This window comes from Orycteropus afer, unplaced genomic scaffold (assembly GCF_000298275.1).
Source record: "Orycteropus afer afer isolate SDZICR_OR568_19922 unplaced genomic scaffold, OryAfe1.0 scaffold00052, whole genome shotgun sequence".
NCBI lineage: Eukaryota > Metazoa > Chordata > Mammalia > Tubulidentata > Orycteropodidae > Orycteropus > Orycteropus afer.
In genome coordinates, this window is record NW_006921639.1 from 9,491,277 (window position 1) to 9,513,763 (window position 22,487).

Here is a 22,487-nt window from a genome sequence, read left to right on the forward strand (position 1 = left end):
GTCTTGGTGATTTTCTTTTGGGTCTATTCTGTTTGGGGTTTGTTGGACTTCTTGAATGGATGTACTCTCATCTTTCATCAGACCAGAGAAATTCTCTTCTAACAAATCTTCTACAATATTCTCTGTGGTTTTATTTGTCTCTTCCTGTTCTGGAATTCCAATTACACATAGGTTATTCCTTTTGATTGTATCCTACATGAAACTTAGGCTTTCTTCATTTTGTTTTGGTCTTTTTTATGATTGATCCCTTTCCAAAGAAGTATTGAGATATCTGTCTTCAAATGTCATTAATTCGATTCTGTCTTCCATTGATTCAATTCTACTCCTCTCCCCATCCAATGTGTTACCTATTTCTGAAAATTCAGTATGAATCTTTTGGATTTCTATCTGTAGATTTTGTACCATTTCTAATTTTTCATTTATTTTGTTGTTTTGTTCTTGTATTGTCTTTTGAAATTGTTATACAGTTTTCTCTGTGTTTTCCTTAATTTTATCAGTGTTTTCCTTGATCTGTCTCAGTCCATTGAAGGTACCTAAATATAATTATTTTTAATTCCTTCTCAGGGAGTTCCAATGCTGCTTCTTCCTCAGGGATATGTTCTGGGTCTGTATTCTGGACCCTTGTTTCTCCTGCTTTATCTTAGTTCTTTGTGTGGACTGTGATGCTTTGCTGTCTCTGAAACATTGTGACATTTTTGTGTTTATATTTAATTGGCGAGTGTATGTTGGAGTGACTTGCCCATGATTTTTATTCTTTGAATGTTACCTACATAAGCAGGGTATTGTGCTCCCCTATTCGCTAGCTGGCAACACTTCTACACTCACCACCTGTCTCCTTTCCTGTTGTCAGCCTCCCGTATGTCCCTGCCATCCTTGGCAAATGGAGCTTATTCTTAGGTCCCTGGTATCCAAATGAGAACGCGGTCACTTTAAATATCCAAAATATCTTCTGCTTGTAAACATTCAAAATGGCTGCACCCTCAGTCACTTTAAATATCCAAAATGGCCACTGCTTGTAAACAATCAAAATGGCTGCACCCTCCAGACAGCTGAAAGTCCACAGCTCAGGTTATCTCCCACCTTGCTGTTTCCCTTCCTAGTCATAAGCCACCAAAGCAGTCATCCCTGCAACCCTTGCAACCAGGGCTAATCTTTAGGTCAATTCTCAATTCACTTGGAAATATTCAGCCTGTTGGTGCTGTCAGAGTAGTTGACAGTTCGCAATCTGTGTCCGTACTCACTGCTTTCATCAGGTTTTTCCACTAGTTGGTGCTTAATCCACTTCTGTATTCTTGCTTTCAAAGCTCAGGGCTCCAGGATTATCTTCTGTATCTTTGTCAACTGGTTTCTCTTTTCTTTGTTGCAGAGGGTCTGAGTAGCTTGTGTGCCTATTCTGCCATCTTACTGTAAGTCCCCAATCAACACATCTTGATTGCATGTTTGGTCAATTTCAGACTGCAGAAGTTGGTAAAATCTTTAATTTCCTCATCTTAGGTTTTGGTGGTTAGTGCATAAATGTAAATAGTAGTAGTATTAACTGGTCTTCCTTGTAGGTGTGTGGATATTATCCTATGACTGACAGCACTGTACTTAAGGATAGATCTTGAAACAGTCTTTGTGATGATGAATGTCATACCATTCCTCTTCAATTTGTCATTGCCAGCATAGTAGATCATATGGTTGTCTTGATTCAAAATGGCCAAAACCAATCCAGTTCAGCTCACTAATGCCTAGGATATCAATCTTTATGCATCCCATTTCATTTTTGTCAACTTCCAATTTTCCTAGATCTATACTTGGTACATTCCATGTTCTGATTATTAATACAGAACAGTCCGTATCAGAGAAATCCTAAAGATATTATTTTTAATTACATGATTCAATGGCAACTGAATGAAACATAATGAATGAGGATGTGTTCTTGTACATGATAAATTTACAACCTATCCAGTTCATTATTTTTTATATTTTATTTCTGTTTTTGTTGAAAATATACACAGCAGAACATACACCAATTCAACAATTTCTATGTTTCAGTCGCATTGATTATATTCTTTGAGTTACAAAACCATTCTCATCCTCCTTTTCTGAGTTACTCCTTCGCCAATAACATAAGCTCACTGACTCATAAATTTCCTGTCTTTCCAGTTGATGTTGCCAATTTGTCCCCATGTTGTTGTTGTTATGTTCCCATAGATAGAGCTTTAAAAAGCACAATCATCAAGGCAGACATTCTTTAATATAAGCAAAACTACTGTTTAGTTTTAACAAAACTTCAGCCAATAATTTTGTTTAAGGTATAAAGATCATCTCAGGAGTTCATCTAGCCTCTGTGGCTGCAGAAAACCTGGATTCCATGAGAATTTGACATTCTGCATTTTCCCCCTTTTGATCAACAGAATCTTTGATCAAAACGTTCAGTAAGGGTAGCTGGACACCATCCAGCTCTTCTGGTCCCATGACAAAGTGGGCAGTTGTTCACAACGTATTATTTTTAAAACTGCTTTGTATTTCTAAGCATTACTCAGAAAACCACTGGAACAATGTACCATGGTATTGCTTAATTTCTTCTCAGTCTGCTTGGTGAAGTAGTTCAGGGATGTCTTCTATACAATCTTTCAACACCTGGATGGCATTTTTATGACATTTTAAATTATAAACCTGAATATTAAATAAAAACTTCAATGGCTCTGCCATAGTTCTCTAGTGTCCCCGTAACAGACATACCACAAATAGATGGGTAAAAATACAGGAATTTATTCTCTTACAGTTTAGAAGCTCAGAAATCCAAATTGAGAGTGCCAGCTCTAGGGGCTGGGTAAAGGCCTCTTGACATTGGGCTTCAGCTCTGCCTCTTATTCCAGGCCCACTGGAGCTGCAGGCATCTCCTACCTCAGGCAGCTGCTGGCTGCTGAGGCTGGAAAACCCAAGGTCAGCAGGTAAACTAGAACAATCCCAAGATTGGTTTTCTGGTGCTGCCGTAACAACCAAGTTGACAAGAGGTGGAATGTGGTAGTTAAGTCTGTGTGTCAACTTGGCTGGGCTCTGGTACTGAATGGCTGGGCAGCTGATGTAGTTACTCCCCTGATGAGACTGTAATCATCAACTACATAGTGGAATCTGCTGTAAGCAGCTAAGCAGTTGCCTTCGGGATGTGGCCTGCTTCTAGTAAATAAGGAGTTTTGAGAAAGGTCTCCAGCTTTTTGGCACATCTGGATCCCACATTTGGCCAAATATCCATCTCAGTTGCCTGCACTGTAACCTGCAAATCTTGGGATTGCTCCTGCACTTGAAATAGTGGCCTGTCCTGTTGCCTGCTGACCTTGGGACTGTGCCATTTTACCTGCTGACCTCAGGTTCATCAGCTCAGCAGTCAGCAGCTGCCTGAATGAGGAGATGCCTCTAACTCCAGTGGTCCTGGAATATGAGACAGAGCTGAAACCCAAAGTACAGGGAACTTCACTAAATCCCTAAAGCCAGCACTGCAAATTCGGACTTCCAGCCTCCTAAATAAACTGTGAGAGAATAAACTCCTGTTTGTTAAGCCATCCACTTGTGGTATGTCTGTTATAGCAGCACTTAGAGAACCAAGGTAGCCTCTAAAGCAGATGTTATGGATTGAATTATGTCCCCAAAAAATATGTGTTGAAATCCTAACCCACATAACTATGGGTGTAATCCCATCTGGGAAGAGGGTTTTCTCTGTTATGCTAGTGAAGATTTATTAGTGTATGGGTATGTCTTAATCTACACAATTTTCAGATGTAAAAACATCAGATTAGGCACAGACAAGCAAGCAGAAATGGAGGAGAAGGTACATGCCACAGGTACATTACCAAGGAATGCCAAGAAGAGCACCAAAGAAGCTGAGACAAGGATTTTCCATCAGAGTGGACCGGGAGCCTTCCTCTAGAGTCGGCACTCTGGACTACTAGCTTCCTGAACTGTAAGAATATAAATTTCTGTTTGTTAACACCACCCACTTGTGGTATTTCTGTTACGGCAGCACTAAGAAACTATGACAACATGTAAATAACAGCACAGTTCATTCTTAGGATAGTGATACATGTTATTTTTTTACTGACAAACATGCCACTAGCTTGTAGAAATAAAAGGAGTTCATAACTGATGGAGCATGCTAACTTTCAATTTTGTGATACCAGATGATTATAAAATACTTTGGGAATTGTGGGAATTGCATTTCTTAAAATTTTACATAGTATTTGTAAATATTGATTTTTCAGGGAAGATTTCAAATTTTTGTAATTCAAACTCCTATAAAACAACAATATTGTGGTATGTTTTGATTGTGTACTTATATTTGGATTTATATGAATAGAAAATGATAAAGTAGGATGTACAGGGACCTAATATAACTGGTTTCCTGAGTGGCAAGTCCTAATATTGTAGTTGGAACATTACAGATCTCAACTTTGTTATTGTCAGCTACAATCAAGTCAATTCTAACTCAAATCTTTGTACAACAGAATGAAACACTATTCAGTCCTGCGCCATCCTCACAATCCCTACTACACTTGACTCAATCATTGAAGCCACTATATCTATCTATCCCGTTGAGGGTCTTCCCCTTTTTCTCTTGATACTCCACTTTACCAAGCATGATATTCTTCTCCAGGAAATGGTCCCTCTGACATGACCAAAGTAGGTGAGACAAAGTCTGGCCATTCTTGCTTCTAAGGGGCATTCTGCCTGTACTTCTTCCAGGATAGATTTGTTCATTCTTCTGGCAGACTATGGTATTTTCAGTATTATTTGACAACCCCACAATTCAAAAACATCAATTTTTATTCAGTTTTCCTTATTCACTGTCCAGCTTTCACATGCTTATGAAGCAACTGAAAATACCATGGCTTGAGTTAGGAACACCTTTGTCTTCAAAGTGACATATTTGCTCTTCAACTTTAAAGAGGCTTTTTGAAGCAGATTTTCCCAGTGCAATACATTTGATATCTTGATTGCTACTTCTATGGGTGCTGACTGTGGCTCCAAGTAAAATGAAATCCCTGACAACTTCAATCTTTTCTCAATTTATCATAATGTTGCTTACTGATACAGCTGTGAGGATTTTCATTTTATGTTGAAGTGTAATCCATACTGAAGACTGCAGTCTTTGATCCTCATCAGTAAGTGCTTCGAGTCATCTTTACTTACAGCAAGCAAGGCTGTGTCATCTGCATATCACAGGTTGTTAATGAGTCTTCCTCCAATCTTGATACCACTTCTTCTTCATATAGTCCAGCTTTTAGGATTATTAGCTCAGCACATAGACTAAGTATAGTGAAAGAATACAACCTTGATGCACACCTTTCCTGATTTAAACCATGCAGTAACAGCCTCTGATTTATGTACAGGTTCTTCATGAGCACTATTGAGTGTTCTGGAATTACCATTCTTTGCAATGTTATCCACAATTTGTTATGATCCACACAGTTGAATGTGTTTGCATAGTCAGTAGAACACAAGTAAACATTTTTCTGGTATTCTTTGCTTTCAGCTAAGAGCCATCTAATATCAGCAATGATATCTCTCATTCCATGTGTGTCCTCTTCTGAATCCAGCTTGCAATTCTGGAATTTCCCTGTTAATATACTGCTGCAAACATTTTTAAAATTATCTTCAGCAAAATTGTACTGTGTATGATATTTTTTAATTTCCACTTTCTGTTGGATCACCTTTCTTTGGAATGGGCACAAATATGGATCTCTTCCAGTCAGTTGGCCAGTTAGCTGTCTTCCAAATTTTTTGGCATAAACAAGGAAGTGCCTCCAGCACTGCACCCATTTGTTGGAACATCTCAATGGGTATTCCATCAATTCTTGAAGGCTTATTTTTCACCAATTCCTTCAGTGCAGCTTCAACTTCTTCCTTCAGTACCACTGGTTCTTGATCACATATCACCTCCTGAAACAACTGAACATCAACCAATTCTTTTTGGTACAGTGACTTTGTGTATTCCTTCCATCTTCTTTTGATGCTTTCTGCATCATAAATATTTTGCCCATAGAATCCTTCAATATCGCAATTCAAGGCTTTTTTTTCCTTCAGTTCTTTCAGCTTGACAAATGCCAAGCGTGTTCTTCCCTTTTGATTTTCTAACTCAAGGTCTTTGCATATTTTATTAAAATACTTTACTTTGTCTTTTTATGCTGCCCTTGGACACCTTCTGTTCAGCTCTTTTATTTCAACATTTCTTTCATTCACTTTAGTTACTCTCTGTTCAATAGTACATTTCAGAGTCTTTTCTGACATCCATTTTGGTCTTTTCTTCCTTTCCTGTCTTTTTAATGACCCTTTGCTTTCTTCATGTATGATGTTCTTGATGTCATCCCACAACTCATCTGGTCTTCGATCACTTGGTGTTCGATGCGTCAAATCTATTCTTCCAATGGTCTCTAAATTCAGATGGGATATACTCAAGGTCATATTTTGGCTCCTTTGGGTTTGTTTTAGTTTTCTTCAGCTTCAACTTGAACTTACATGTGAGCAATCAACTCCATTCCTTTTTTTGACTGGTATTAAGCTTCTTCATCACCTTCTTCCAAGTCTTTCTTAGTCTGGAAGATCCAGTGAACCAGTGAAACCCGTCCACCATGGGTGACCCTGCTGGTATTACAAATACCAGAGGCACAGCCTCCAGCCTTGGAGTAATATGCAAGCTACCACATTCTGACTGACAGACAAGTGGTAGATCTTTATTCATTATTTATTCAGGAAATGAATGGTATATACCAGAAGTCAAACCCACTGCTGCTGAGTCAATTCCACCTCTTACTGACCTTATAGGATAGGAAAGAATTACCCACATGGTTTCCAAGGCTGTAAATCTTTATGGAAGTTGACTGCCATATCTGCCTCACTCAGAGCAGCTAATAGGTTCAAACCACTAAGCCTTTGCTGACCGCTTTAACCATTGTGCCAGGAGGGATCCCTGAATGTCATATAGTACATATGAAATGAAAAAGACCCTGGTGACACAACAATTAAGCACTTGGCTGCAAACTGAAAAGGCTGGCAATGCTAACATACCAGTGGCTCAGTGAGAGAAAAACTTTGTAATCTATAAAGACTAAAGCCAAGAAAACTCTATGGGGCAGTTCTAATCCATTACACAGTGTCACTATGCATCAGAATCAACTCAACAGCACCTAACAACACTACCTGTGAAATGAAAATTAATTTTAAAAAGACACAATCACATATTATAGGCACACAGCTAAATATTTATACATTTGTATCTCAGATGTGTAGGTGAAACCAACCTCTCCCCCTGTAGAGTCAGTTCCCATCACTGGTCCTTATTCTCTTCATTTTAATTACAGGATCACCATTACCATTATTTTAGCAAAACTAGAATTTGCGTATTTCTAACACAGATCTGGTGCACAGAAGGTACTCAAGAAATATACATTAAGCACCTACCATCATACAGAGAAGGCTGTAAGCACTGAGATGAGAAGTGAGTTGCCTAAAGTCTCCCAACACTGACTTCAAGTTTGGTCTTCTCATTCCTTCCTCTTGATTGCTTGCATCCTTTACAGGTGATCTAGATCACTTCTCCCTTCAAGTAAGAACAGCCAGTACTAAGACAGACTTGTTAATCTTGAGCCCAAGTGCATGAACCCACAATCTCTTAATGCTGGGGAAGGTGTAAAGTCCCTAACATTCTAAAAACAATGACCATGGTTCCTAATCTCTTCTAGAATGTTACTGAGATTGTAGAGCATGATTACATCCATGCACAGAGATGAGCTGTGCAGCTGAGTTGTCTCTCCTCTGCTATAGATGTGAACAGTCTGTATAGTAGGCAGGATACCTTCTTACTCACTGTATTAATGGAGGTTTGTTCCATCTTTCTGAATATGGGTAATTCTTTCTATTAGGAGATAGGGGCTCCACTGAGGGTGGGGAAGGTGTAAAAATGCAGACGGAAGCCTGATTTTTGGTATCGCAACCATCTCCATCTCTTGTCCATTCTGAAACATCCATGGAGACTTCAAAAACCATACCAAATGGGAACCAAAAGACTGAGATTTTACAATCTGAGGGAGGGAACCAGGCTGATAAGACCTCTGTATAAGCTTGAGGAATAGCTTGTCTTAGAAATTCCTATAACTGTTGCTCCATCAGAAGGTTTTCGTGCCAAGTCTTAAAGAGCCTCACCTTTCATGTGTGCGGACTGGTACTCAGACTTCTTTCTATACTAGTTCCCTTTCCAGTATCTTCCTTATAAATTTCAGCTGCCTTAGCCCCTGAAACTCCAAAATATACTTTCTTTATTAAGCAAAGGTATGTTTGCAATTACCCCTACTTATGCCACAGTCTGCGTATTTCCTTCTGACAGGAAGTTGAGGCAATTTTAAAGATAATGATATTCACTTCTTTTCTCTGAAGAATGACAGTTCTGCAATCTCCACTGTCTAATGGCTTTTAAAAGGTGTTTCGAGCACTTTTCCAGGTTCCTAACTGTTTTATTATATCCTCCTGCATTTTCTAGTTGTTGGTAGTGAGACAGCGAGTTCCACAGATGTTCAAAAGCAGAAATGGAAGTCCTTTAAATAAATTTCTACTTAAATATTGTGTACCTAGTTTATAACTCCATTTGAGTAACTCTGAGTTGGATGAAAATCAGACACACTGACTTTATTCTTTATTGGAGAAATAGTTTAGTAACAACGTCATATCTGTTTTTATATGCCAAGTGAGTGACAAGAAAAATATGTAAACATCAATTAACATTCTATAGATATTTCAATTAAAATACACATTTTTTTCTGTATGCTTGAAAAAGACACAGGTGTTAAGTGTAGGAATTGTTGTTTGTTGTTATATGCCATTGAGTCGGACCAGACTCACAGTGAATCCTCCTTGGGTTTCCAAGGCAGTATCACTACCGAAGTAGATTGCCCAACCTTCCTTCCAAGGAGTGGCTGGTGTAGGAATAGGAACATGTAATAATTTTTAAGCTAAGAGTACATTTTACCTAGGATTGTGAGGGCTTCCAATAACCAAACCAACACAAAAAATGCTTTTCTTACTAAGTATACTACAAAACTCAGTGACTTTTCACATTTGTATTTAATACAGTACTTAAATTACTCAATTTAATTCCACTGTGCAAAGATTCCTTTCACACAGTATATATGTCTTTAACATAATATTTTCAATAACAATTTTGGTATCCTACCTTATTCTTATAATATTTGTAGAGAAAAATTTTTATTCTCCATCCTAAAACAGCTGTATTTCCAGTGAATAAAATCCTTCTATGTAAGCCAAAACCCTTTGCTATTCAGTCAATTCCAACTCATAGCAATCCAGTATGACAGAGAAGAATGGTCACATAGGGTTTACAAAGGTGTAACATTTACAGAAGGAGACTACCACCATTTCACCCAGGAAGCAGCTGCTGGGTTCAAACTGTCACCATTTCAGTTAGCAGTCAAGCACTTCACCACTCCTACCAGGGTTACCTTTATATATACTTACACATATTCAATAGTTAATTATTTTAAAAACTGTTACATATGGCTGAACATTTAGGTTTGTCTAGGCAGGGGGGGAGTGTGCCCATGACCATGTATAGGGTTGGCACACAATGTTTCCACAGTTTATCTGTATGTGCTGTGAGAATGGCCAGGTATATAGTAGAGCTGACAAAGGACAAAGTTGTGGTGACTTCTTGGCCACAGCCAGCTACCCAGAGGGAGCAAGCAGTTGGACCTATGGGCTTGGGACCACAGTTGCAGGGGACATCAAACTCAACTGGCATAACATGCTACACAAAAACATTGTTTCACATCCTACTTTGGTGAGTAGCAGCTGGGATCTTAAAAGCTTGCAAGCGGACATCTAGCTGCAACGATGGGTCTTCTCTCCTGGTCCAGAGCAAAGAATGAAGAAAACCAAAGATACATGGAAACAATTACTCCAAAGGACTGGTACACCATGCAATCCTCAGCCTATGTGACCATGAGACCAGAAGAACTAGATGATGCCCAGCTACCACTGTAAACCACTCAGAAGGGGATCTGTGTAGGAGAAATCTAGGACAGAGTGGGAGAACAATGTGTAACAAAATCAGAATCATAAAAAAAACAAATAAATAAAAATAAAAAAGACCAGGTTTGTTGGTCTGAAAGAGCCTGGTGAAACCCCTGACACTATGGCCCTTAGATGCCCTTCAGGTCTGGAATTGAACTCACTCCTGTGGCTTCCAGCCAAATAAAAGATAGGCATATGGGCTGAACATTTACATCAGGTAGATACACTCCTTGGAGAGAGAAATCATGGGAGAACAGAAGGGCAGTGTATACACAGGGAGACAGCTCAGGGGGCAGGAATGCATAGGACCAGAAAGAAAGACACAGGGAAGAGGTAACTATGAGGAGGAAGTAGGAAGAGAGTGTTACGTTATGGGAAATTGAAACCAATGTCATGAAACGCAATGTGTATGAACTGCTGTATGGAAAATGAATTTGCTCTGTAAAGCTGCACCCAAATCACAATAAAAATTTTTTAAAAAAAGGATGATGATGATTTTCCATATTTATGAAGATCCTCCCCTGTGCTGTTTGAGATGTAAGTAAGTCAGGTAAGAAAAAGTTTCTGGACGTTCAGGATGTTGACAGGGATTTCTTCTCTGTGTAGTTTCTTCAATTAATGAATTCTGAATTCTGGCAAAAGGCTTTAACCACATTTGTAGATTCATGGGATTTCTTCCTAGGGTGCATTTTTTCTATGTGCCGTGAGGGATGATTTCTGGTAGAAAGTTTCCCACATTCATTACACTAACAGGTTTCCCCTGTATGTATTCTTTGAGAACATAAAGCATGACTTTGAGTATATAAAGCATGACTTGGGATACAAAGTTTTACCACATTCATTACATTTATGAAGTTTCTCTGCTGTGTGAGTTCTATGATGTTCAATGAGAGCTGATTTTTGGTTAAAAGTTTTCCTGCACTGAATGTGTTCGTATTGTTTATTATCTCTTGTGTGTGTTTTCTGATGTAATGTAAGGATGATTTCTGGGGAAAAGTTTTCCCACACTCATTACATTCATATGGTTTCTCCCCCAGTATGTACTGCCTAATGTACTGAGAGGGATGACTTCTGGAAGAACGTTTTCCCATACTCTGTACATTCATTGGGTTTTCCTTGTGCAAGTTCTCTGATGCATACTAGTCAAAAGACTTCACAGAGAAAGATTTTCCACATTCATTTCATTTGTTAAGTATTCGCTCCAGTATGAGTTCTCTGATTATTAATGAAATATGACTTTTGGGAGAACATTTTCCTACATTCATTACATTCATAAGGTTTCAGCCCTGTGTGTATCTTTTGATGTACCATGAGACTGATTTGTAGAGGAAGGTTTTTACACCTTCATTACATTCGTAGGGTTTCTCCTCCATATGAGTTCTCTGATGTACTTATATAGAGATGTGACTTCTCACAGAATTTTTTTTGCACATTCACTGCATTCACAGGGTTTATCCCCATGTGTGATCTTTGATGCATGGTGAAGCCTGACCTGTATTTGAAGATTTTCCTACATTCACTGCATTCATAGGGATTCTGCCCTGTGTGTATCTTCTGATGAACTCTGAGGCCTGACCTGTTTGTGAAGGTTTTCCCACACTGAATACATTGGGTTTTTTCACACTCAGTACATTCATAGAGTTATTCTCTTATGTGTGCTTGCTCATTTAGAAAGAATTAGTGCCTTCCAAATGGATTTCCCTTACTGATTATTTTTATAGGTTTTCTTACCTGTGTGTGCTTCCTGATGCTGACCAAGAACGATTTGGTTTCTCATGAATTTTATTTTTCCTTTGTGAGTTCTCTCAGTGTGAGTAGGGAGTGACTGCCTCCAAAATTATTCTCACACTCATAGTATTTTGTTGTCATGAGAACTCTGGTGCATATTTAGAGTTGACTTCTCACCAAGACATCTTTCTACAGTCATAATATTCACAATGATTCTTCATTGTGTGAGTTCTCTAATGAACAACTAATTTTGGTCTCTCAGAAAAGGTTTTTACAAGTTTATTATATTCACAGAGCTTCTCTCATGAGCATGCCATCTTATGGGTAATGAAGACTGCTTCCTTACAGAAGGCTTTCCCATATTCATTACATTCATAAGTTGCTTCAAAGTTTGAATATCCTGAGGTTGAAACAGGTCCTCATTTTGACTGATGGCTGTCCCATACCTATCATATTCAAAAGGCTTATTTCTGGAATGAGGATTCTCCTGCTTAGTACAAAGCAGCAATTTTCTATATGCATTAAACTCATTACGCTTCCTTACAAAGGATTTTCTATTACTAATAGTTCTGAAAAATAATCCAAACTCATTCCACAAGTCAAATTTATTAGGTTCTTTTTCTCACTGAAACAGGGTCTGTGTCAAGATAAAATGCTTTTCCTAATGTACTATTTCTCTCCTTAGTGTTTTTTTGTTGATGAAATAAATTTTCCACAAATGCTGGACTTGGTTTTCCTGGCTCTTCTCCATCTGGTCAACTATGCAGAATTCTAGAAATGAAAATAATTTACCATACCATAACATACATATCATGCAGAAAGGGGACTTAATATACAAATACCCAGTAGAGCCTGGTCTTCTGGTCTGAAAATAATCCCAAGGACATACTTTTTGCTCCCTAGGAGTAAACAAAACAAATAACCTACAGTAGTGAAATCTGGTAATAAATCTGAAGATCTGAAGATAAATCTGGTAATAAAACACAGTAACTTGGTACTGTAGAAATGTGGCCTTCAAAACTAGAGCGAGAAAGTGAAATAAATGCAATAGGGTACTATTTGCATGAATGCTTGTGGGATAAATGGGAAATACAACAAAACTATGAATATCAGGCAGAAATCACAAGGAAAATTAGTTGACAACAGTGTTGAGGGGAAATATAAGGAAGAAAAAGGTTTGAAGGAGGCAAATGAATATCTAGGTCCTTATCTTGTCATAAGATCTTCACCAACATATATGCTTCCAATCCCATACAGCTGTTTTATGTTCTACTTTACCAACAACAAACAACTTTCACAAAGTAATAATTCATTTTCTCATGTTAAAAAAGCAAAGCTATTGTCTTACTGTAATTTTCATTCTAGCTCTGATTCACATGGAAATCCAATGTCTGAAAAAGCATACATTTAGGGTATTCTTGAAGTAAGATCATTGCATTTTTACTCAGGTACTGTAGTTTCATTTTCTTCTAACAGCATTGCTCACTAATAAATGTATCATGGCTATCAGATTGTTAAGTTTCCCAATTTCTATCTACTAATACACTTATAAACAGTCTTGCTCCTCACACAAAACTAATCCTTTACATTGCATATATGTATTTGTTTCAGCCCTTCTGTTTCTGATTTACTGAATGAATCTTAAAGACCATAGTCTTCAACCTAGTTTTGAGATCTTTATTAATCTTTATACCTATTTATTAGGAAGTTTTTTTCTGAATATGACAGTTATTATCCTGTTACTACCCACATTCAATCCAACATTAACAATAGTTTTGGTTACCTTCTGCTGCTCCAACAGAAATATCACATGTAGGTAGCTTTAAGAAGTAGGGATTTATTCCTTTACTGTTTTGGAGGCTAGAAGTCTGAATTCAAAATGCCAAGTTCTAGGAGGTAGGTGCAGGACCCTCAACCTTGGGCTTCAGCTCTGCCTTTTGCTCCCAGCCCACTGGAGCCAAAGAGATCTCTTAGCACAGGCAGCTGCTGGGTACTGAGGCTGACAAACTCAAGGTCAACAAAAAAATGGCACAGTCCCAAGATTACCAAACAGCATGGCAGGCCACTAGTTCAAGTCCAGAGACAGCCACAAGATCGGCAGGAAACGCGGAAGGCTGCTGAATGAAGATTCAGCTAAATGCAGGGTCCAAGCATGCCAAAAAGCTGGAGACCTTTCTCAATGCTTCTTATATACTGAAAGCAGACCACATCCCTAATGAAGCTACTCAGCTGCTCCAGTAGTGATAACCAGTCTCATAATGGGGAATAACTACATCTAGCTGCCCAGCCACTCAAAACCAGGCCAAGCCAAGTTAACACATAACTTTAACTACCACAAATATTATGCTCAAAACCCTATAATATACTGTACCTAATGTCCCAAAGTACCAAGAAATCAAATAAAATCCTGGATTCTAATTGCTATTGGTAATCATTCCTCATAACCAAAATCACTATTCTCTGCTCTCCATAAGCCAGTCAATTTTCTTCCCATAAGTCCTGCTCATCCCCTGCCACAGACCTCTACTTGGTTATTAGGCTTTTCAATCTTAGCCCTACTCAAAAGATTAGTTTAACTAGTAAAAACAAACAACAAAAAAGTCTGCCTTGAACATTATGCTCTTTTAAGATCTGTATGGGATCAAGTTGACTGTATGGGATCAAGTTGACAACAGTAACTTGAAAGATTAGATAGGAAACTTAGGGGGCAATGAATTTATATTAATGAGGGAGGAAGAAGTCAGAAAACTAGGGTGAGAATGGTTGTACAACTCTAAGAATGAAACCAGTGTCACTGAATTCTTCATGTAGAAACTGTTGAACTGGTGTACGTTTTGCTGTGTATATTCCCAACAACAACAAAATACATAAAATATAAAGAAAAAAAAATGGCAATAGAAGGGAACTTCCTCAACATAGTAACCGTATTTCTGAAAACCATTCCCAACAACAACAAAATACATAAAATATAAAGAAAAAAAAATGGCAATAGAAGGGAACTTCCTCAACATAGTAACCGTATTTCTGAAAACCCCACAGCTAACATCATACTCAACAGTAAAAGACTGAAAACTCACCTTAGATAAAAAACAAGACAAGGATGCTACTTTCACCACTGATATTCAACATTTTGCTAGAAGTTCTAGCCAGAGCAGTTAGGCAAGGAAAAAGAAATAAAAGGCATCAAAATTGGAATGGAAGAAGCGTAAGTATCTCTGTCATAGATGGCATGATGCTAACACACAGAAAATTGTACAAAGAATACACACACACACAAAAAAAAAAAAAAACCTGAACTACTAGAACTAGTAAAAAACAAACAAACAAACAAAAGCAAAGTTGCTGAATACAGGGTGAACAAAAAAATCAGTTATGTTTCTATATGCCAGAATGAACAAACAAATTTAAGAAAACAGTCTATTCACTATAGAATACAAAAGAATAAAATACTGAAGAATAAATTTAACCAGCGAGGTTAAGACTTGTACAATTAAAACTAAGAAATGAAAAATTAGAAGAAATTAAATATTATATAATTAAATAGATTAGAAGACTTGATATTGTTTAAATTATAATATTAAAAATATAGTATAATTGATCTAAAGATTTAATATCATCCCAATTAAAATTCAAATTCCTTTTTTGCAGAAATGGACAAGCTGATCCTCAAATTCATATGGAATTGCAATGAGCTCCAAATAACCAAACAATCTTGAAAAAGAAGAAAAAAGTTGGAGGGTTCATACTCCCAATTTCAACACTTACTGTAAAGTTACAGTAACCAAAATAGTGTGCTACTGGCATAAGGATAGATATAGAGAGCAATGGACTAGAATTGAGAGTCAGAAATAGACCCATAGTGAAAAAATCAATGGTGCTGGGGATAACTGGGTACCTACATAAAAAAGAGTGAAGTTTGTAACTCTCCCACACACCATATACAAAAATTAAGTCAAAATGGATCAAAGTCTTAAATATAAAAGCTAACATTAAAAAGTTCCTAGAAGAAAACATAAACGAGCAAATCTTCACAACCTCAGATATAGCAATGGCTTCTTAGATATGACACCAAAAGCACAAGTAACAAAACAAATCAATAAATTGGATCTTCTTGAAATTAAAAACTTTTGTGCAAAGCATACTCTTAACAAGACAATCCATAAAATAGAAGAAATATTTGCAAATCATATCTGATAAAGGGCTAATATTCAGAGTATGTAAAGAACTCTTACAATTCAAAACAAAAGACAACCAACCACATACTAATGGCCATATACTAATGGTTGGTCAATAAGCACATGAAAAGATACTAAACATCATTAGTCATAGGGAAAATGAAAAATGAAACCACAATGAGATACCATTTTACAACTACTAGGATGACTGTAACTGAAAGAAGTACAACAAAAATAATGTGTAATGACAAGGTTATAAGAACTTGTAACTTTCATATTGCTGCTGGAAACATACAATGGTGTAGCCACTGTGGGAAACATTTCAGCAGTTCCCTAAACAATAAAACATATAATTACCATATGACCCAGAAAGTCCACTCTTAGATATATACCCACAAGAAATAAAAGCAAGTGTTCAACCAAAAATTTGTACATGTATATTCAGAGCAGCATTAATACTAGCTGAAAAACTGAGAACCCAAATGTCCATCAATTGATGAATGAATAAACAAAATATGTCATATTCATGAAATGAAATATTATTCAGCCATAAAAAGGAATGAAGTATGCTACAACACGGATGAATCTTTAAAATATAACCAAATGAAAGTAGACATCAAAAGTCACATATTACATGATTCCATTTATATGAAATGTCCAGAACAGGCACATCCACAGAGACAGAAAGTACATTAGTGATTACCAGTGGTTGGGAAGAAGGTAAAGTGGGCAGTTACTGCTTAAAGGATATAGGGTTTCTTTTTGGGGTAATGAAATGTTCTGGAATTAGAGTGTTGTGATGGTTTGGTTGCACAACACTGTGAATGTATTAGAAGCCACTGAAACATACAGTTTTAAATAGTTAAAATGGTGAATTTTACGTTATATGAATTTTACTTCAATTAAATATACTCTTAAGTTGCATTACATTAAATCATGAAAAAGCAATGCAACACATCTTTGCATGCAGGAAGGAGACCAAGTTTCCCTTCCTGTTCTTATTCTTATTCCATATCAATAATAACTTACCACATTAAGTGCTAAAACAGTAAGAACAAACAAATCAAACTCCAAGCAAAAACAAACAAAAAATGGTGGAGACTTTTTACTGAAATTGTAATTTTAGGGCAGGACTTGGCAACTTGATGATATCATTGAGTGCTCCCCATCTACATATTTAGGTTCTTTTAATGTCTTTCAATACACTTTTCTTGCTTTTATAAATGGTTTAATTTCTTCGAATTGTGTTTTCTAAAGATTACTAGTAATAAGAAATGTGATTATATATATTGATCTTATTATTCAGCCAACTTTAACATAGAATTTTGAATCATTTCTCTGCAGACTCCTTTACTGTTTCATTAGGACAACCATAGCAACTGTAAATAAGTTTAGTTTTCCAATGTTTATAACTTTTATTAATTTCATGTTTTTTGTCTCATTACTCTAGGCAGGAATTTCCAAACAATATTAATATAAGCAGTGACAGTAAAAATATGATTTTTCTCCCATCTGTAGGCAAATGATCTCCGAAACAGATAGCTGTTACCCTTTGTAAGGCTAAAGATGTATCCTTCTATGCTATTTTAGCAGACATTTCTATTAAAAATAGATACTGATTTTTATCCTACATCTATTAAGATGACATGAGTTTTTATTCTTTAAAGTATTAATGAGGTAAATTACAATCAAATACTTGCTAAAGTTAAATCACTTGGCACTGCTAGGGTAAACACACCTGATCATGTTAAACTCATTACTGGTACAATTTCCTAATACTTTGCTTAGGATTCTTATTTTAAGGTTATTAATTTGTGTTTCAAATTTTCTAGGTTTTTATTAAAGAATGTTAACCTTGATTTACCAATAAATCAAACAGGTGTGCTGCAATCTCTCATAATAGTATATTTAACAATTTCTCTCTATAGTACTATCAAGTTTTATTTGAAGCTATTGTTTTAGTTCTCTTTTCCTTTTATGATGGGTGTGTAGTGAGCATCTATAGCCCAATAGACATTTTATCTGATCTCAATACAGTCATGTATCACTTAATGTCCATGATACATTCTGTGAAATAGGACGTTCTGTAATTTGTACATTGTGTGAACATGAAATCACGAGCAACAGCATTTTGCTATTGCAAAAACACTGATTTTCCATCTTCATGTTATTCAATTACCTTCTGTTTCACTTCCAAATTGATACTTCTCCTCTGCCTCTTGCTGCTGCTATCACTAGCACTGGGTTTGCTCCATTTGAGAGTGATGATGCAATTCAAATTAAACAGAGAGCGCTACAACACTCAAGAGACACATGATAAACAAGATTACATGCTGCTGTCTACAAGTTCAAAGCATTGTTATATAGTAACCTTTTCATTTGTAAGTAAGGAAAGTTCACACTGAACTAATCATAGAAAGTATAATATGAACATAAGCCAGTAACAGAGGTATTTATTATGACTATAGACAACATATGTTTTATAGGTTATGTATGTACTGTGCTATTATATGCATGGCAACACAGTTGATTTATGCAAGAGACATGAGATACACGTGTTGTGTACAGGAACCTTTGCATACACTCTATGTCTGGTTATGTCCACCATATCTTGTTCACTAATTGGGATTTCTGAACTCTATTATAACCTTATGGGACCACTGACATATACACAGTCTGAGGTTGCCCAAATATACAATATGCAGCACATGGCTATATTGTTGTTGTTGTTATTTGCCATCGAGTCGGCCCCGACTCATAGCGACCCCTCCTTGGGTTTCCAAGGCAGTATCACTACGGAAGTAGGAATGCCCAACATGGCTATATAGAGATCTCAATTCTATTTTCTTTAGTATTTGATTCTGTATGTTTATTCCTTTTATATTCTCTTTTTATAGGTTATGTTAAATGCTTTATGTGTAACTCACAGCAAGTCTATAGGTAGCTTTTTAAAAATACAACTTGATAATCTCTATCAGAAAAATTAACCCATTTGTATTTATTGTGGTTACTAAAATATCTGGACTCTTGTCATTTCTATTTGTTCTATGTTTACCAACCTTTATTCCACACTCATTTATTAACCTTTTTTTGTCTGACTGCATCTTTTTGACAACAGCTGGTTCTTTTCCATTTTCTTCACTTTCCAGGTTTGGTAGTTACGGATATTACTTCGCTCACTAAATTTTACCACGTGTATTTAAGTTAGCAAAATGTCTTCAGAAAAATAAAAGAATTTATAAAAACTTTAATTAACTACTACATGCTATTTTCTAATATTTTTACTTTTTATACCTAACAGTTATCATTTTACATAACAATTCATGTTAAGATTTAGCTACATCCTTACAATTTCCTCAAGGAGCTCTGGTGCTATAGTTCCTAAGGCATTTGACTGCTAATTGGAAGGCTGGTGGTTCAAACCCACCAGCCACTCTGCAGAAGGAAGACGGGGCAATCTATTTCCATCAAGATTTACTGCATCAGAAATCCAGAGGGAGGCGCTATGAGTCAGAATCAACTCCATGGCAGCGACTTTGGTTTTTTTTTTTTTTTTTTTACCATCTCCTCAACACTGTTTTGCTCCAGCCTTCTCTCCAACTCAATAAATTGTATCTCTATATATCTAATGCAACTTTTTGTGATATTCCAAAAGCAATCTAACAAATCCAATTTTGGGTACATCTTCAAAATTCATCCAGAAACTAAACACTTCACATGATCTCCATAACTTCCAAACTCATGTAAGCCACCATTATATCATACACATGGACAACTGCAGACTTTATTGTTGTCTTCTCCTCATACCATCCTATGCCCTCAGCTGGCGTTTTCTCTGCACAGCAGCCACAGAGATACATGAATCAGATCATGTCACTTTTTGCTCAAAACCCTCCAATAACGAGGATATTCAGAAACCACATGGTTCACATACATCCTTGCTTCACCAAAATCTGCATTCTGATAATGACCCCAAAAGGCCTTTCTGGAAAAACTCACTAAAACGCCATACCACATTTCACTCTCTTCCAACACAAGAATATACACTCCATAACAACATAATCATTATATTGTCCACAGTAATATCCGTAGATCATAAACATAAGCAGAATGCAAATGAGTAAATGCTAAATTAATGTTTGTTGAATGAATAAATGATGCCCAAGTAAAATTACACACAATTAAAAGAAAATAACTAATAGAGAAAGAGTAAGAACAAGATTTAAGGACAGAAAAGCAAGAAGTGGATTTTTGAAAGCATTAAGAATGGTAAATCTGTCTATAAAGTTTAATCAAAAACCCAAGAACATTTAGCTATAACAGTGTTTATTACCTGCAAGTGTGATTTATGTAGCTAGGGAATACAGGCCAATTATTCTCAATCTGTCTGAACAAACAAAGATTCCTAAAAAAGTCTTCAAGTACCAACATCCAAACTGATCCTCCAGGATCTAACTTGGCTTATCGCTATTTAAGTATTCACTAACTCACCTGGGTGGCTCTGGCTGGAGGATTCTTCTTTTAACATCCAAGGTTCCTCTCCTTGCTCTAACCTAAAAACCACCTCTGGCTTGGTAATGCAAAACCCTGTGAATGGGAAAAGATAAGACTTGGGACAGGCTCATGGGCTTTAGGGCTTCTGAACAGAAAAGTTCAGCTTAATGACCTGAACAACAAACAATAGGGCCAGTTAAACTTTTTAATGGGGGGGGGGGTATGTTTTCTGTAGTGAACAGAAAAGGATCAATCAGCTTATACCTATTGCACAAGGATCACCTCTGAACCCTAAATTTCAACCTTCAATGTCATTAATCCCTACAAAGAAACCACCTATCAGCAGCTAAAAAGGAAATGAATGTTATATGGAATTACATATTACACAATCCTTACCCGCGGAGACAAGGTGGCTATAGTTCTCTAGCATCACATGCCTGTACAGCGTCGTCTGAGAAGGGTCCAGGTACTGCCATTCCTCCTGGGTGAAGCCCACAGTCACATTCTTGAATGACACTGCCCCTGGAATAGTACATTTGTATTTGATCAAAAATGACCATTGTATTTAATCTAAAGTAACATGCACTATGTTTGGGATCTAACACTTGTCATATTCACTGTTGACAGCTAAAGAGAAAATGTCACACAGTACACCTACTTTGTACTTTATCTGGCATTCTATGCTGTAAGAAAACAATCATAAAAGTACTCTAACCATGTATTAATTTCTTAATTCATGTTTAAAAAAAAATCTGAAGTTTCCCAGTATACCTGAAATTGTCCCCCTTTCCAGGAAACTCAACAATTCAACTCAATTCACTGCCATCAAGTAGAACCTGACTCATAGCAACCCCTCCTTGGGTTTCCGAGGCGGTATCACTACGGAAGTAGATTCCCCAACCTTCCTTCTGATGGGTGGCTGGTAGGTTTGAACCACCAGCCTTCTAGCTGGCAAATGACTTAGGCACTATGCTACCAGAGCTCCAGGAATTGAAAGATCAATGTTTAAAAAATTCTGCTCTTGAGAAGCTGATAATGTGATTGAGAGATGTGTTTAAATACATATCTACAACCACACACACACACCCCTCCCCCAAGGCTGGTTGATAAGGGCTGGTTCTTTTTTTCCAATATCTTCATTTTCCAAGTTTGAAAGTTATAGATACTGTTTTGCACACATACACCAAGATGTGCGTGTGTGCGCATGTGTGTTTATTATGTAACACATTAAGATGTTACAGAAAGAAATGCTACTTTCATTACTTTCATTTTGTATTACGACATTGGGCTTCTTTAAGCAAGTAAAGCACTGAATCCTTATATATCAACGAAGTGTTCTTTTAAGTCAACAATAAAGCAAAGGCCTGGAGGCATTACAAATACTTGGCAAGTTAATGGAACAAATACCAGTTTGTTGAAGAAAGGATTTGGGATGCGTAAAGATAAAGATCTGCCAAGTACAATCAGAAGTAAGATTAAGAATAACTGGGGACTAAGTTCTATGTCAATGAGCTCTGGTAGTACAGTGCCCTAAGACATTTGACTACTAACTAGAAGGCTGGCGGTTCAAACCCACCAGCCCTTTGCATAAGGAAGACAGGGCAATCTACCTCTATGAAGATTTATTGCCTTGGAGACACAATGGGGGTTGCTATGAGTTGGAATCAACTCAGTGGCAGTGTTTTGTTTTTTTTTTTTTTTTTTCATTTCTATTTCAGGGGGCTCCAAAATATTTTCATAAGCTACATATACGTATCATGAAATTTCTCTTCTTTTAGGGAAGGGGGTACAAATACATGTAAATAGATATGCTATTTTCTTATCACAGGGTGATAGATTTTCCGAAGTATTCCCTAAAGTATACATCTCAACTTGTAGATCACAGCTGAGGATAATGAAGAGCCAATGAAAATGTAAAGCAAGCACTGGAGTTTATATCTAGATTTGCATTTTAGAAACAATTCTGTAAAGAAGAGTAGAAAATGGCTTAAGAAGGAATACAAGGCAAACACCCGAAGGAGAGATGAT

The 22,487-nt window shown here is 36.8% G+C and overlaps 1 pseudogene; it reads right to left on the reverse strand.

The window, feature by feature from the left end:
* Positions 1–12,092: 12,092 nt before the first annotated feature.
* LOC103195198 lies at positions 12,093–20,979 on the reverse strand (annotated as a pseudogene).
* Between the last annotated feature and the right edge of the window lie 1,508 nt (positions 20,980–22,487).